At 41.2% G+C, this 17,557-nt stretch overlaps 1 protein-coding gene and 1 pseudogene across 1 annotated transcript in view; both read left to right on the top strand.

Moving 5' to 3' along the window:
- Nucleotides 1-17,557, top strand: part of LOC137261071 (ADP-ribosylation factor-like protein 1) — a 382,131-nt gene that overhangs the window by 272,240 nt on the left and 92,334 nt on the right. The window lies entirely within an intron of this gene.
- LOC137261961 (ankyrin repeat domain-containing protein 17-like) overlaps nucleotides 7,206-17,557 on the top strand; it is a 45,004-nt pseudogene continuing 34,652 nt past the window's right edge.

The following is a 17,557-nucleotide window of genomic DNA, read 5'->3' as shown; positions in this document are numbered from 1 at the left end:
ACTATTGTGTATAACAAATATTGTACATATCAACCCCATAGATCGCTAACTATACACACAGGTTATCATGTGGGTGTCACGGTTTTGGGATGATCAATATTCTGCATTGGAAATAAACATTGTATTTAGTGAGCCTTGGCAAGCTGAATACATAGTGTTTATTCCTAATGCAGGATTTTAACCATCCCAAAACACACCAGTGTGATAACCTATTTATCATACAATGTCATTCTTACTTATATATATATATAAACAAAAAAACAAAACAAAAAACAAACAATGCCATTTCAGTTTCCATAAATCAGAAGGCAAAGACAACCAATGACAGGACACTACAAGGTATCATCTTATTGAAACAGATGATCCAATCATCCAATCAAATTCAACAATATTATCACAAAGATTCCCACGAACACACAATGCACATGATATGCATATCATTCACCCTGACCTAATCATGCTATGCAACAGGCAAAGAGAATACAATGAATACTGTTACCCACAAAACTGTACAACACAAAAATGGAAACGTTTTTGTAAAACTTTCTATTAACTTTTAAGTAAACAAACTACAATGTATAAAACACGTGAAGACGTCACTGCTACAATTACATAAAAAACTCGGTGACACAATTCTCTACTGATCACTCGGCTAACTGTGCCAGGTCATCTAGTTCCAATATGTTCTGCTCGTAAACACTGACAAAGGGTCAGGAAACTTTTTTATTGTCTTTGTATGCATATGAAACTCTATCTTTGTCTTGTAATCCACTTCATCTATCATAGCGAGACATGAATGTTCTTCCACCGAAGCACTGACAGAACCTGTTTCCGCTGCCGTTAATCTGGACACGATCCCCGATAGATGGGCGTGACATCATGCTTGTTTACAATGTTAAAGTAGTCCCTAATATGTGCATACGACCTCTCTAATTTGCATCAACATCCGTACATGAACCCAACGGATACCGAAAATATCCGTTGGCTTTATCATTCTGCTATCCATTGTATGACAAAGGACGATGTACTTTTCCTTTGTATCTGAATATAAATGTATTTCCATAACAAACTAATGTCTCCCCATTTGTCAGAAACGTGATATTTCAGACAAGTAGTGATCCTAAAAGAACAAGATATTCATGGACGACAAGTTCGTTATTCTATACTACTGCCGACACCCTTGCTTAGGCATGGGATAAGGATCTATACAGTTAGGCTTTCTGTTCATTATCAAACACTGCCCTGCCATTAGCTGACACAGGACGAACTGACTGTCACAGCTGATCGAGCTAACTGTGCTGAATAGACCTGTTATGTCAGGGACCATGGTAACAATTATACTATGGATCAATGAAAATACCAGCCCCTTCAAGCCAACAATAGAGAAATAAAATCGTAATGGAACATATTCAATAGACTTGAGACTTAAACAGTGTCACGTGGCGGCGGGTGTATGACTCATCTAAACCTATACAATTTTATTTGCTTTGTAGTTCTATACAGAAAGTAGGATTACCTAACTTGTCCTGTGGGAAGAAAGAGGCATCAATCTGTATGTATACTTTCTTCAGGTTTTAGAAGGGAAGTTGTACAAATATTGCTGATTGTTGCATAAAAGCACCGATATTGCTTCATTTGTCCATGTAGTGAATATTGATACAGAACGTTTGACAAATAGATATAAACCTAAAGTGTGCTTCTCACTATATATTAGGTCATCTCTTGTTATCCCAGAATAATGCATTTGAGGGACAGGTTTTACTTTTCGCCAGAGAGAACTCTTCCCAGGTTTTACTTTTCGTTCGTAAGACCGTTTTCCAGGTTTTACTTTTCCTAAGTTTATATGAAAATCAACATTCAAATGATACATGAGATGAGTGTTTGAAATCAACTGAAAAATATCGTTGAAGGTTAACCTCACACTATAAATGTTTTCCCAACCGGAATTGGAAGCGTTAATCTTATATTGGCATCGAAGGCAAAGGCTGCACCGCACGACCACCGCGTTGATGAAGGTGATGGGGTTAAATTATCTACATATTGTTACTGTCATTAAATTGATTTTATGCGCACTTCAGTTATTGTTATGTCGCTTCATTAAATGATCATCTGCATTGTCATTGTCCGTCTCTGACGGTTTATATGTTAGAGGAAACACTTCTCCTCGGTTTTGGTAGATAATGTAAAACCATCGGGGTCGGGAAATCCTTCCGGTTTTACATTGTGTACCAAAACCTCGGAGGCGGGTACAAAAGTTTTCCTCGCCCTCCCTATTGACCAGACCTAGCCCCTAGCGACTTCCACCTCTTTCCTCGACTGAAAAAACGCATCCGGGGCCAGAAATGTCAGGATGATGATGAGCTTATCGCTGCTGTGGAGGGTTTTTCAGGGGACCAAGATGTGGAGTTCTTCAGATCAGTAATCAGCAATTGGCAAACCAGATTGGAGAAGTGTGTGAAGTTGGAAGGGGACCATGTTGAAAAATAAAGCAGTATGAATTCCAACGTCTTGCTTTTTCAGGGCGAGGCTCAAAACTTTTTGATATCCCCTCGTAGTTGTGTGTGCTCGAACTGACGTATATATAAAGGCTAGCTGCCGTGCTGGGACGGACACGGACACACATTACTGGAGTACACAGCATCAATATCCGTAAACGCCTGATCTACTGCTGCCTGACCACTCGCTGTGTTACATTCTACATAACTGTTTCACTCTCGCACTAAGACTTTGGTGAGTTTGCTATATAGTTTGTGACCCATTACCTTAGATTTTGTCTCAGTCGTATTGTATTTGAAATCGGTATAGTGAAATTGACTTGTGACTTTGTATAACTTGCTCTCTTTGCTTATTGATAATATAATATTGGACTGTTTTGGACTTATTTTTTAGTTAGGTAGATAGATAGTTTTTTTTTGTATATAAGGCCATTTGACCTATAGTACAAAATAGCACATAATATAGATGCATTACCCGATATGTATATAATATGGGTCGAAGAGGCAAATTGTAATTGCAGTATTTCGGAGATTACACTTGTTACAGATACATCACAAGGCTGTTAGTTATGTTTCATATCTGAGGACATTGGATAAAGAAAAGTGACCGGCTGTAAGCTTCACAGTGCTTACATAATGCAACACTAACACTGACATTTTTCTGACCAACTGACTATCAAATATATTACAACAACACAGGGTCATATAGGATGGTACATCATATAGTTGAGTTATCAGATGTGTCCATGCCATAAATCAAGGAGGCCATTCTGTCACAAAATAAATGTATTTCAAATATTTCACAGAGTTGTTAATATATTAAATATCCGGGGAGTATACAAAGACTTCAGGTGAAGACATATTTCCCACTTGATGACTTTAGAAGTATACATCAGCAATATTTTAACTGACAGTATCCAAACCTTTTCTGGTTTGACTGAGTACCGAGTATTTTACACCCTGGTCTAAACATTGCAAACATACCATTATATGAAATATTATAAAGGATTGATGAATTTCCAAATGGATATACAGCATGGGTAGAAAAAATGATTGTGCTAACACTGCTAAGCTGAATAAACATATTTCAAATATTCCACAAAGTTGTTTATTGTATTGGTATCTGAAAATGTACAGAGACTTTGAATCGAAATATAATGCCCACTTGATGTCCTTGGAATTAGGCATTGGCGGAGGCTGTCATAGAATTTACAGTTGTATATAACATGTACTTCATCTTCAACAGCTCTACACTGCTTACAAAATAAAACATTTATCATTAACACTAGCCAGACCTTTTCTCATTAACTGTATACCAAGTGTATTACATCCTGATCTAAACATTGTAAAAGTTCGTTTAGTTTCTTTACTAATATGAGACAAAAGATATTTTTCTAAGTTCATCACAGATTTATGAGAGTAATAGAAATAACAGTGATTTGTGATCATGTAGGGATGAGTGCCACTCTTAGTAGAGGCAATCATTAAGTCTTTCAACAAATTTACAAATAAATATTTTGGATCACCAACAGATTGTGTGTTCCATACAATTCCAAACCCATATCTGAACAATAAATGCTTAACATGACTTACCCATGTTGGTCGTTTTCTAGATTCAATTGACAGTAAACATAGATAACATTGATAAGGGTATCTATCTGGGTGCATGTGTAATAATGTTAGCCAGTATTTAATACGTTTTATAAAGTAAACATGTGACAAAGGGAGTTGACCGCCATCCCCATAGGCAACAGCATTTGGAGATTTATAACCATGAATTTGCAGAACATACGATGAACAATTTCAATATTCTCTCTCTTTTGGAAACATTTACCATGAATTCCAGTTAGTAAAAGAATACATAATATTTTGTACCTGTTAACCATATCAAAAGCCTTACAAAAGTCTATAAAAGCTACATATAGTTTACCACCTTTGCGAACTGTCTTTTTCTGTAGAATAAAGATACTATCCGCATTGGAGTGATCCTTCTTGAAGCCTCCTTGGTATTCACCAACTAGTTCACAAAATTCCAAATAGTATTCCAGCCTTTCATTTAAAACTGTAGAGAAGACTTTGCTCATACAATTTAATAAAGAAATCACTCTAAAATTGTTTGGATTACTCTTACTATCTTTCTTATATAGCGGCATAATGATACCAGCAGACCAAGATATTGGATAGTATCCAGTATGTAATATCGTATTAAATAACTAAACTAAAAACTAAATATGGCACAAAGACATCTTCGGCAGGTTTGAAAAATTCTGCTGGGATACCATCATCACCCCGGGATTTATTGCATTTCAAGTTTTTTATGGTATTGATAATATCCTGTTCGTTAAAGTCTACTGAAAGAATATCATTTTCAACACAACATTCTGCACGTGCAGTACAGTCATGATTGTGACAGAGATATATTGTAGCATTGTGACGTCATAACTTTGACATCATACATATGGCACCAAGCGATGTTATTTAAGCATTGACTATGTATTTCTTTCGTTGCATTGAGGTATGAAACTAAACACCAATGTGCAAACTGTATGAAACCAATGTGCAAACTTTTGTAAGAACCCGCGACGCGGATTCATACAGTTTGCACGTTGGTTTTTAGTAGAGTTGTGACGATACGCCCATGCCACGATACGATACGTATCATGATATTTTGTCCTTGTATACAGAAAAATAAAAGTAATGGAAATAATGTGCTGTTATGTTATCATTTCAGGGAAGGTAATCTTCTCCCAAGAAAAATAAAACATGTCATCATGAAAGACATTTTATTAAATTTTTTTAGCATGTGTCGGTAAAGTAGTGTTTTCCCCAAAAATGGAACAGCAGGGATCACCATTGGCACAACTGGTTTTTTGCACAGATAACAAAATAAATTTGTGAAAATTATCTCAGTCGGAGCATGTCCATGGCAATATTTTCCACGAAATTCTAAATAGAAGGGGAGACCGTGTTTTCGTAAACTGCTAAGTATGTAAGTATCGTGTGGAATTGATACACGACAATCGTATCGATGTATCGTATCGTGCAGCTCTTGAATCGCGATAACTTATCGATTCACAACTCTAGTTTTTAGTTTCATACCTCAATGCAACGAAAGAAATACTGCAGGCTTTCAGTAATATTTTATTTAAACACAGTCAAATTCTTCGAAACAGATATCTTTGTTACCCCCGATTAACATTTTCGGGTGCAAGAATTCGGTAATGGCGTGACATGAATCAGGTGACTCGTTTACATAAAATGACACGCCTACCACACCATTAGCCAATCAGCATTGAGGACCCCCAAAACAATGAACCAAGCTAACATCGTGTGGCGAATCAGAGCGGAACAACACAACAAGTTCAAACATTTGAATTATTCCCAGCAAACTGAAACACACAGTTTGAAAAGTGATGGAAATGAAGCCCGATGACATGAAGCTAGTGGAACTGAGATTGTTAGTGGCAGCAGTATTTGTGCAAGTGGAAAGGATCTGTGATGTGACTGGGATATTGCGATGCCATGAACTGATGTTCCAACGTGCGCATGCTCTTGTCGAGGCGTTCCAACGTTCTAACCGTTCGCGGATAATATTGAGTTGTTTGTTTATGTTAACCACAATGTATCACTTCAATGTTTATCCAAAGTTCATTAAGGTACCTGAGTGCAAGGGAATTCCCTCGCTGTGTAAAGGTATTCCCCGACATTCCTCAGGTCCGAAAGTAGTCCGGTACGGTTTTTTAGGTTCACTGGGAAATGAAATCAAAAGAAATGTTCCTAGTTAAACAATCAGAGTACCAGAAGTTTAATGAACACAATAAAAATTTAATTATTGCACAATGTGTAATAACTTTGTAAAATTATTTAACAGTAGATGTCTTCAACGGGTGATTAATAAAAAGCACCTTGATTGGACTTGCTAATAAAAACTCAACAACTCACTCAGCAGCTGAGACATGAACTCACCAGACTTTGCATACAGACAGACGAGGTTGCCTCAGCCTGGCCCCCGCCGTAGTATGTGGCATTGTCCATTACGGTAAAAGACTTCTCTGCAAGAGCTTTTTAAGTCGACGAAAACCGCACCATTCATCTCGGAATGGTCTCTCTTATCTGTGGACTTTGCCCTGAATACCAAGTCGCTGCCTAGGAAAAAGCCTTTGCTGGAGCAGCCAGCATGGAGAATGATTAGTCTTTCTCCTTTCCCTAGAGGCAGCTTTCTACGCGACAGCGTATCACCCCCACCCCCATCGTAATCATCAACTGTTTTACGTCAACATTTTTTCATCAGGCATGTGTATCCCGTGCACAACGAGATAGGGGCTGTTCTGTTTCTGCGGTTTCACCTCGCCGCGACAGATAACAACTTTTGCGTTTTCAGTGATGATAGTTTCTTACACAACTTTTTTGGGTGGAGTCCGGAAATGTTCAAATATAAGAAAGCTGTTGTGTATTAGTAAATGATAAACATGTGTGCTATTTATATTTATGTGGCAATTTTGTACAATGATAAAATTTGCAATTCATCAGTCCGTTTCTGACTCAAACGGACTGTACATGGCAAGCATAATGAAGGCCTCGACTGGGATTAACTATATACTAATCAGTAATCAAAGACATGTTTTGTTTATTATAGGAAGCCGGATTGAACTCAAAGTAATCCTGGAATCTGAAATGTTATATATGGAACAAACTAAGACATTTTGAAGGATGGAAACTTCCAAAGAGGGACAACCCACGACAACACCGACACCAGATGTCGCTGTGGCTACACCTTCCACAGATACTGTCGTTTCCACAGAGGGAAGTCAGCAGCAGGTGAGACAACCCACGACAACACTGACACCAGGTGGCGCTGTGACTGGACCTTCCACAGATACTATAACTGAAACAGAGGGAAGACAGAGACAGGGGAGACAACCCACTACAACACTGACACCAGATGACGCTGTGGCTGGACCTTCCACAGATGCTCTCATTACCACAGATGCAGGAGAACAGCAGGAGGAACAACCCACTACGACACTGACATCAGATGGTGCTGTGGCTAGATGTTCCACAGATACTCTCACTACCACAGAGGGAAGACAGCAGGAAGGGAACCAATCCTTTTCTGCAAGTACCCACTACCACCTATCAGGTGAGGCTTTAGGAAAAGAGAAGTAGTGTGTGTGTGGGGGGTGGGGGTGGGGGGGGGGGGTGGGGGGTGGGGGGGGGTGGGGGGGGGGGGGGGTGTGGGTGGTTGGGTGTGGGTGGGTGGGTGGGTGTGGGTGTGGGTGTGGGTGTGGGTTTGGGTTTGGGTGTGGGTGAAAAGAGTCAAGGCACCAAATATTCACCAACAATCCTGTGATCTTGTGTTCATCCTGAATATTTACAATTTGGTTATATTTTTGGACTGCCAGTGTCAGAAACGTACCTTAAGATTTTACCAAAGTTGGTACCATGTTGTTGTTTGGCCCTGTGCCCAGAGCTCAGGTCATGAATCAGGTGAAGTTGAGCAACGTCGAGATCCCACAGTCCTTAGATGGGTGACTGGGTTCGGCGACTTGACTCCTGAAAGCTTCGAGGATTCGGTCCTGCCCCAAACGAAACACATTTGATATAAGCGGCCTCGCCTTAGGCAAGTGAGTTTGTTCAACATTGCCTCTGTTCACCCAGCAGAAAATGGGTACCCAGTGAGAGAAAGTCATGTGTGACCATAATATTCTATCACTTAAAAGGTAGTTTTAGTTATCCGGGAAAATATAATTGGAGTGTACTGTTTTGACCATGCCCCTCCTTGGTGTGGAATTCAGGGCAATACAAATACCCTTATTATTACATTGGTCATCATGGATTTCTTTTCCTTTGCTCAACCCAGATTGTTCAGTTTATCACTTATCCAACTCCACCGACATTGCAATTGGAGACGGCGGACATCGCGGGTGTATATCACAAGGTGAGATGAATAGAGAAAACCAATTTGCAGTGTATAAATGGCCGGCCCTTTGTCATACATCACTTGTTCTGAAGTTGTTTGATTAGGGGTACATCATCCTCAGTAAAGCTTCAAAATGTTTCTTGGTCCATATGTAGAGAATGTCTACTGCAGACATGAGCTGCTGAAAAATGGACCACTGTATATAAACTACCGGTGATTCTTCCATGTTGACCCAATATGTAGCTGTATTCATTTTCTGTAAATATCAGCAGTAAATATGGTGTTCAGAATTATCTTGAAGTCAGAATAATCCAGACCTTGAATTTCAGTTTCAATTTTATATTTTGTGTATTTTCTCCAGAGAGTCTCAGCACAAGGATCAAGCAGCTGAGTGGTATGTTCGTGCAAACCGGTGCTCTCCACAAAGCTGATGAACTCCTGAAGAGACACAACCACATTGCTCTCTGTGGAGCCCCAGGAGATGGCAAGACTACTGCTGCTCTCAGGATCTGTGAAGCGTACATGAAGAAAAACTATCAAGTATTGTTTGTAGAAAATGTTGAAGGATTTGACGCCGATGTCATCATTAAGCGAAAGTGTGACATGTTGGTTGTGTTTGATGATATCTTTGGTTCTGTTGTATTTCCTAGCAGCTTAGAGAAATTACAGAAAGTGTTCAATGCCGTGGTTGATATTTTACTTCGCTTCAGAAGAGACGAGGAGCTAGCAGCCAAGGGAGAAAGAAAGGAGAAAGTGAAGACAGGCATGATGAAGAAGGAAGATGAAAAGCGACGTGAAGACGTAACGACAAAAAAAAGCAGTTACAAACTTCGCATCATTTTGACATCCAGGACCTACAACTGGAATGAGGGATGTGCAAGACTACATCAATTCAAAGTAAATCTGTTTAAACCTGAAACTGTTGTTGATATGATAAAGACATGTTTAACCACTGAAGAAAAGAAACAGTTCATGACATTGTTCAGCAAGAGAAGCCAAATCTGCAGTATCTCCAATGAGGACATGAAAACTGTTACAGAGTTAAAGGACAGCATGTTTGGATATCCTTTGACCTGTAAACTGTACTTCACCAACCCAGCGTTCCAGATGTACAGTCTTGGGGACTTTTTCCTGAAACCAGTGACATACCTGAGAGGTGACCTTGACACCATTGTCCGTGAAGGCAGCAGCAGATCGACTGCTCTGATTCTCCTGGTCCTGTGTGGAGGAAAATTGGACCTTGCCTCCTTTATGTATGGGACAGACAGGAAGGTCACAGATATGTTTCATGTTGTAAAGGAGAAGGTGGCAGCATGCACTAATACAAATATAGAAAGAGAGATAAATAATTTTACCGGCATCTACTGTGTTGTTGAGAATCATGTAGCCTCCTTTTCACATCCAGCCATCCACGATGCTGCCGCGTGTGCTTTCGGAACTCTCAACAGTGAATTATTAGTCAAACACTGTTCCCTTCAGTTTTTGTATGAAAGAGTTAGACCAAGCATGACTACTGCTCGACAGACAACCCAAACTGATGATGTGACAAACATGATCTACGTCACTTCTCGTCTTTACCCATTGATGATCAAGAGGCTAGTGGACGGTATCCGTGAAGATTGCTTCAGATGGACAGTAGGCCACTCTGTGTTCAGAATCGATGAATTAGCATCCTCGTTGGTGACGGAACTGGCAAATGACTTGCGTCACATAGTCCATCGAAAGGACAGCACATCTGGTGAATGTTTTCTATACTGGACCTCTTTGTCTAATAATGATTTACTGTTCAAACAGTCATTATTAGTGATGATGAAAAAGGAAAATCTTTCCCCTGAAGATGTCAAAGACCTGTATGACAGTATCACAGGCTGCATAAAGGCTGGATATCTGAGGAACCTGCAACGTATTGTTGATGTGCTCAAAAAGCATGGAGAATATAATGCAGACAGAAGGATGGCAGGAGGCAAAACATTGCTTATAACTGCTGCAGAAGCTGGACAGCTGAATGTGTTCAACTTTCTGCTGCAAGAAGCAAATGTTTTAGTGAATGACTGGAAAGGAAACAGTTGCCTCCATCATGCGTGTATTTCAGGAAAAAGAGATATAGTGAAAGTTGTTGTTGAAAAGTTTCCAGATATGATTGATGATTGTAATTACGATGGATTCACATCTGCAGTATTGTGTGCTGAGACAGGACAGGAGGGGATCCTCAAGTTCCTGGTGTCAAATGGTGCTTCTCTTTCTCTTAAGACATTTGAAGGTCTGAGTTGTTTACATGAAGCATGTTTAAGTGGTCATTTTTCAACCGTCCAATATTTGTTGTCTTGTGAAATTATCAACATTATCAAACAGAACGCCGATTATGATGGCTGCTGCAGAGGGACGCCCTGATGTTTATGACCTTCTTGTGTCAAAGGAAGCTGATGTGTCTCTTACTGATGACAACGGCAGAGATTGTCTGATGTATGCATGTAAGGGAGGTAACATGTCTATTGTTAGGCACCTTCTATCTTTGAAAACAATCAACATCAACAGGAGAGATGACAACGACATGACACCCGTCATGATGGCAGTTCAGGGTGGACACTCTAATGTTTATCATCTTCTTGTATCAGAGGGAGCTGATGTGTCACTTACAAATAACAAGGACAGAGACTGTTTGATATATGCATGTGAGGGAGGTATCATGTCTATAATTAGGCACCTACTGTCTTTGAAAACAATCAACATCAACAGGAGAGATTTCGACAACAGGACACCAGTTATGATAGCAGCTAAGACTGGGCATTCTGATGTTTATGACCTTCTTGTGTCAGAGGGAGCTAATGTGTCACTTACTGATGACAAGGACAGAGATTGTCTGATGTATGGATGTGAGGGGGGTAACCAGGCTATAGTTAGATACCTACTATCTTTAAAAGCAATCAACATCAACAAGAGAGATGACGACAATATCACACCAGTCATGATAGCAGCTAAAGGTGGACATTCTGATGTTTATCGCCTTCTTGTGTTGGATGGAGCTGATTTGTCACTCACTGATAACAAAGGCAGAGACTGTCTGATGTACGCATGTGGGGGAGGTAACATGTGTATAGTTAGACACCTACTGTCTCTAAAAACAACCAACATCAACAGCAGAGACCATGACAACATGACACCCGTCATGATAGCATCTAAAGCCGGGCACTCTGATGTGTATCGCTTTCTTGTGTCAGAGGGAGGTGATTTGTCACTTACTGATGACAGGGGCAGAGACTGTCTCATGTTTGCATGTGAGGGGGGTAACATGTGTATAGTTAGACACCTATTGTGTCTAAAAACAGCCAAAATCAACAGGAGAGACCATGACAACATGACACCAGTCATGATAGCATCTAAAGCCGGGCACTCTGATGTTTATCATCTTCTTGTGTCGGAGGGAGCTGATGTGTTACTTACAGATAACCACGGCAGGGACTGTCTGATGTATGCATGCGAAAGATACAGTATGTTTGCTTGGCTCTTTAAAACCTCAGATTACATGGCTATTGTTACAGACCTACTATATCTGAAAACAATCAACATCAACAGGAGAGATCACGGTAACATGACACCAGTGATGATAGCAGCTAAGGCAGGACGCTCTGATGTTTATCACCTTCTTGTGTCAGAGGGAGCTGATGTGTCACTTACAGATAACCACGGCAGGGACTGTCTGATGTATGCATGTGAAAGAGGCAATGTGTTTGCATGGCTTTTCAAAACCCCAGATTACATGTGTATAGTTAGACACCTACTGTGTTTGAAAACAATCAACATCAACAGGAAAGATCACGACAATATCACACCAGTCATCATGGCAGTTCGAGCAGGAAGCTCTGATGTTTATGACCTTCTTGTGTCAGAGGGAGCTGATGTGTCACTTACAGATAACAAGGGGAGGGACTGTCTGATGTATGCATGTGAAAGAGGTAACATGTCTATAGTGAGGCACGTACTGTCTTTGAAAACAATCAACATCAATAGGAGAGATCACGACAATAGGACACCAATTATGCTGGCAGTTCAATGTGCACACACTGATGTTTATCATCTTCTTGTGTCAGAGGGAGCTGATGTGTTACTTACAGATAACAAGGGCAGGGACTGTCTGATGTATGCATGTGAAAGATGCAATATGTTTGCATGGCGTCGGCAAACCACAGACTACATGTCTATAATTAGACACCTACTGTCTTCGAAAATAATCAACATCAACAGGACAGATCACGGCACCATCACACCAGTCATAATGGCAGTTCGAGCAGGAAGCTCAGATGTTTATGACCTTCTTGTGTCAGAGGGAGCTGATGTGTCACTTACCGATGACACGGGCAGAGACTGTCTCATGTATGCATGTGAGGGAGGTGTCATATCTATAGTAAGGCATCTACTGTCACTGAAAACAATCAACATCAACAGGAAAGATCACGACCACAGGACACCAGTCACGTTGGCAGTTCAGGGGGGACACTCTGATGTTTATGACCTTCTTGTGTCAGAGGGAGCTGATGTGCCACTTACCGATGACACGGGCAGAGACTGTCTGATGTATGCATGTGAGGGAGGTAACATGTCTATAGTTAGGCACCTACTGTCCTTGAAAACGGTCAATATCAACAGGAAAGATCACAACAACGTGACACCAGTCATGATAGCAGCTAGAGGTGAACACTCTGATGTTTATCACCTTCTTGTGTCAGTGGGAGCTGATGGGTCTCTTACAGATAGCAAAGGCAGAGACTGCCTGATGTATGCGTGTGAGAGAGGTGAGAAGTCCATAGTTAGGCATCTACTGTCTTTAGAAACAATCAACATCAACAGGAGATACCAAGACAACATGACACCAGTCATGATGGCAGTTCGAGGTGCACACTTTGATGTTTATGAACTTCTTGTGTCAGAGGGAGCTGATGTGTTACTTACCGATGACATGGGGAGAGATTGTCTGATGTTTGCATGTGAGGGAGGTAACATGTCTATAGTTTTTCATCTACTTTCATTGAAAACAATCAACATCAACAGGAAAGATCACGACAACATGACACCAGTCATGATGGCAGTTCAGGGTGGAATCTTTGATGTTTATCACCTTCTTGTGTCAGAGGGAGCTGATGTGTCACTTACTGATGACATGGGGAGAGACTGTCTAATGTTTGCATGTGAGGGAGGTAACATGTCTATAGTTAGGCACTTACTGTCCTTGAAAACGGTCAACATCAACAGAAGAGATGACTTGAATATGACACCAGTCATAATAGCAGTTCAAGCCGAACAGTCTAATGTTTATCACCTTCTTGTGTCAGAGGGAGCTGATGTGTCACTTATCGATGACATGTTCAGAGACTGTCTGATGTATGCATGTGAGAGAGGTAACATGTCTATAGTTAGGCACCTACTGTCCTTGAAAACAATCAACATCAACAAGAGAGATCACGACAACATGACACCAGTCATGATAGCAGTTGAAGCCGGGCACTCTAATGTTTATCACCTACTTGTGTCAGAGGGAGCTGATGTGTCACTTACCGATGATAGCGGCAGAGACTGTCTGATGTATGCATTTGTGACAGGTAGCATGTCTATAGTTATGCACCTACTGTCCTTGAAAACAATCAACATCAACAGGAGATATGACAACAACATGACACCAGTCATGGTAGCGGCTAAATTTGGACTCAGTGATGTTTATCACCTTCTTGTGTCAGCGGGAGCTGATCTGTCACTTACTGATGACATTGGAAGAGACTGTCTAATGTATGCATGTGAGGGAGGAAACATGTCTATATCTAGACACCTACTATCTTTGAAAACAATCAACATCAACAAGAGAGATCACGACAACATGACACCAGTGATGATGGCAGTTCAAGCCGAACATTCTGATGTTTATGACCTTCTTGTGTCAGAGGGAGCTGATCTGTCACTTACCGATTACTTGGGTAGAGACTGTCTGATGTATGCATGTGAGGGAGGTAACTTGCCTGTAGTGAGGCATCTACTGTTATTGGAAAGAATCAACACCAAAAGGAAGGATCACGACAATATGACACCAGTTATGATGGCAGTTCTGGGTGGACACTCTGATGTTTATCACCTTCTTGTGTCAGAGGGAGCTGATGTGTCACTAACCGATGACATGGGCAGAGATTGTCTGATGTATGCATGTGAGGGAGGTAACGTGTCTATAGTTAGGCACCTGCTATCTTGGAAAACAATCAACATCAATAGGAAGGATCACGATAACATGACACCCGTCATGATGGCAGTTCAGGGTGGACACTCTGATGTTTATCACCTTCTTGTGTCAGAGGGAGCTGATGTGTCACTAACCGATGACATGGGCAGAGACTGCCTGATGTATGCATGTGAGGGAGGTAACATGTCTATAGTTAGGCACCTCCTGTGTTCGGACAAAGTCTCCATGAACAGGAGAGATCGCTTTAACCAAACACCAGTCAAAATAGCAGTTGAAGCCGGACATGCTGATGTTTATGAGTTTCTTGTGTCAGAGGGAGCTGATGTGTCACTTACTGAAAACAAGGGCAGAGGCTATCTAAAATGTAATGTGTTGTAAGAGATGTGATGGAATGGAAACTTCCTCTCCACATAAGATAATCTCCAGAGGAATCAAGACTGAACACTGAACTTGAAAGTATGAATGCACAGTGTCTCATATTTAAATGTCTGAAACTCTTATAGTTTTTATAAACTGTTACACATTTTGTGTGTGCACATTTAGCAAATTGTACAGATTGTTGTTTTCCCTGTTTCTACTTCTCCTTGGCCACTTAGATCACGTATTTGTGGGGAAGGTTTTGATGGATATATATTGTTGAATATGTTATGGAATTTGGCAGTATTTTAGATCATTCTAACCGACATGGAACTAGTTTTGACAAGAGTAGACAAACCAAGTAGAGAAAACGTTCTTACAAACAATGTCGGAGTACTGACGAACATGGTCACTGTACTGACAAACACGGGCACAGTACTTGCGAACATGGTCACAGTACTGGCGAACATGGTCACAATACTGGCAAACATGATCACAGTACTGACGAATATGGCCACAGTACTGGCAAAAATGGTCACAGTACTGATGATCATGGCCACAGTACTGGCAAACATGGTCACAGTACTGACGATCATAGCCACAACACTGGCAAACATGCTCACAGTACTGGCGAACATGGTCACAGTACTAGCGAACATGATCACAACATGGTCACAGTACTGATGAACATGATCACAGTGCTGTTGAATATGGTCAAAGTACTGGTGACAATGGTCACAGTACTGGCGAACATGGTCAAAGTACTGATGAACATGACCACAGTACTGGCGAACATGGTCACAGTACTGGCGAAAATGATCACAGTACTGACGAATGTGGTCACAGTACTGGCGATCATGGTCACATTACTGGCGAACAGGGTCACAGTACTGGCGAACATGATCACAGTACTGACGAATGTGGTCACAGTACTGGCGAACATGGTCACAGTACCGATAAATGTGGTCACAGTGCTGGCAAACATGGTCACAGTACTGACGGATGTGGTCACAGTACTGGTGATCATGGTCACGGTACTGGCGAACATGGTCACAGTTCTGACGAATGTGGTCACAGTAATGGCAAACATGGTCAGAGTACTGACGGATGTGGTCACAGTATTGGCGATCATGGTCACAGTACTGGCGAACATGGTCACAGTAGTGATGAACATGACCACAGTGCTGTTGAATATGGTCACAGTACTGGTGAAAATGGTCACGGTACTGGCAACATGATCACAGTAATGACGAACATGGACACAGTCCTGGCGATCATGGAAACAGTACTGGCAAACATGGTCACAGTACTGGCGAACATGGTCACAGTACTGGCGAAAATGATCACAGTACTGACGAATGTGGTCACAGTACTGGCGATCATGGTCACATTACTGGCGAACAGGGTCACAGTACTGGCGAACATGATCACAGTACTGACGAATGTTTTCACATTACAGGCGAACATGGTCACAGTACCGATAAATGTGGTCACAGTGCTGGCAAACATGGTCACAGTACTGACGGATGTGGTCACAGTACTGGTGATCATGGTCACGGTACTGGCGAACATGGTCACAGTTCTGACGAATGTGGTCACAGTACTGGCAAACATGGTCAGAGTACTGACGGATGTGGTCACAGTATTGGCGATCATGGTCACAGTACTGCGAACATGGTCACAGTAGTGATGAACATGACCACAGTGCTGTTGAATATGGTCACAGTACTGGTGAAAATGGTCACGGTACTGGTGAACATGATCACAGTAATGACGAACATGGACACAGTACTGGCAAACATGGTCAAAGTACTGATGAACATGACCACTGTACTGGCGAACATGGTCACAGTACTTTCGAACATGGTCACAGTACTGACGGATGTGGTCACAGTACTGGCGATCTTGATCACAGTACTGGTGAACATGGTCACAGTACTTTCGAACATGGTCACAGTAATGGCGAACATGGTCACAGTACTGATGAACATGACCACAGTACTGGCGAACATGGTCACAGTACTGGCGAACATGCCCACAGTAATGGCGAGCATAGTCACACTACTGATGAACATGGTCACAGTACTGACTAACATGGTCAGAGTACGGACCAATATATGCAGAGTACTGTTCACACTGGGCTTCATGTTGACCCACCTGGGCATGGTATTGACGAACATGAGTTGGGATTTTCAATATGTTTATTCATCCCGTATATTTGATGTTGTAGTAAGATAATGTCTTCATGTGCGAACGTCACTAAGTCTCCTGGGCACAGTCCTGACAAACATGACCACCATTGTACCTATGAAAATGGACAGATTGTGTGTTTATGTATTTACTTTTTATATTTGTATATATTTATGCATGTAAAGTTGTAATGTGATAATGTATTCAGATTACAAGCACGGGCACAGTACTGACAATGGTAAACGGCCCACCGTGGTCAGGTACTGGCAAACATGACCACCATTGTACCTATGAACATGGAGAGATTCTGTGTTTACATGTTTGTACTTTACAAATGTTTATGTATATAACGCTGTAATAGATGATGTATTCAGA

This window comes from Haliotis asinina, chromosome 14 (genome assembly GCF_037392515.1).
Source record: "Haliotis asinina isolate JCU_RB_2024 chromosome 14, JCU_Hal_asi_v2, whole genome shotgun sequence".
Lineage (NCBI taxonomy): Eukaryota > Metazoa > Mollusca > Gastropoda > Lepetellida > Haliotidae > Haliotis > Haliotis asinina.
The sequence above is the reverse complement of the archived record's forward strand: the minus strand, read 5'-3'. Positions and strand labels throughout refer to the sequence as shown.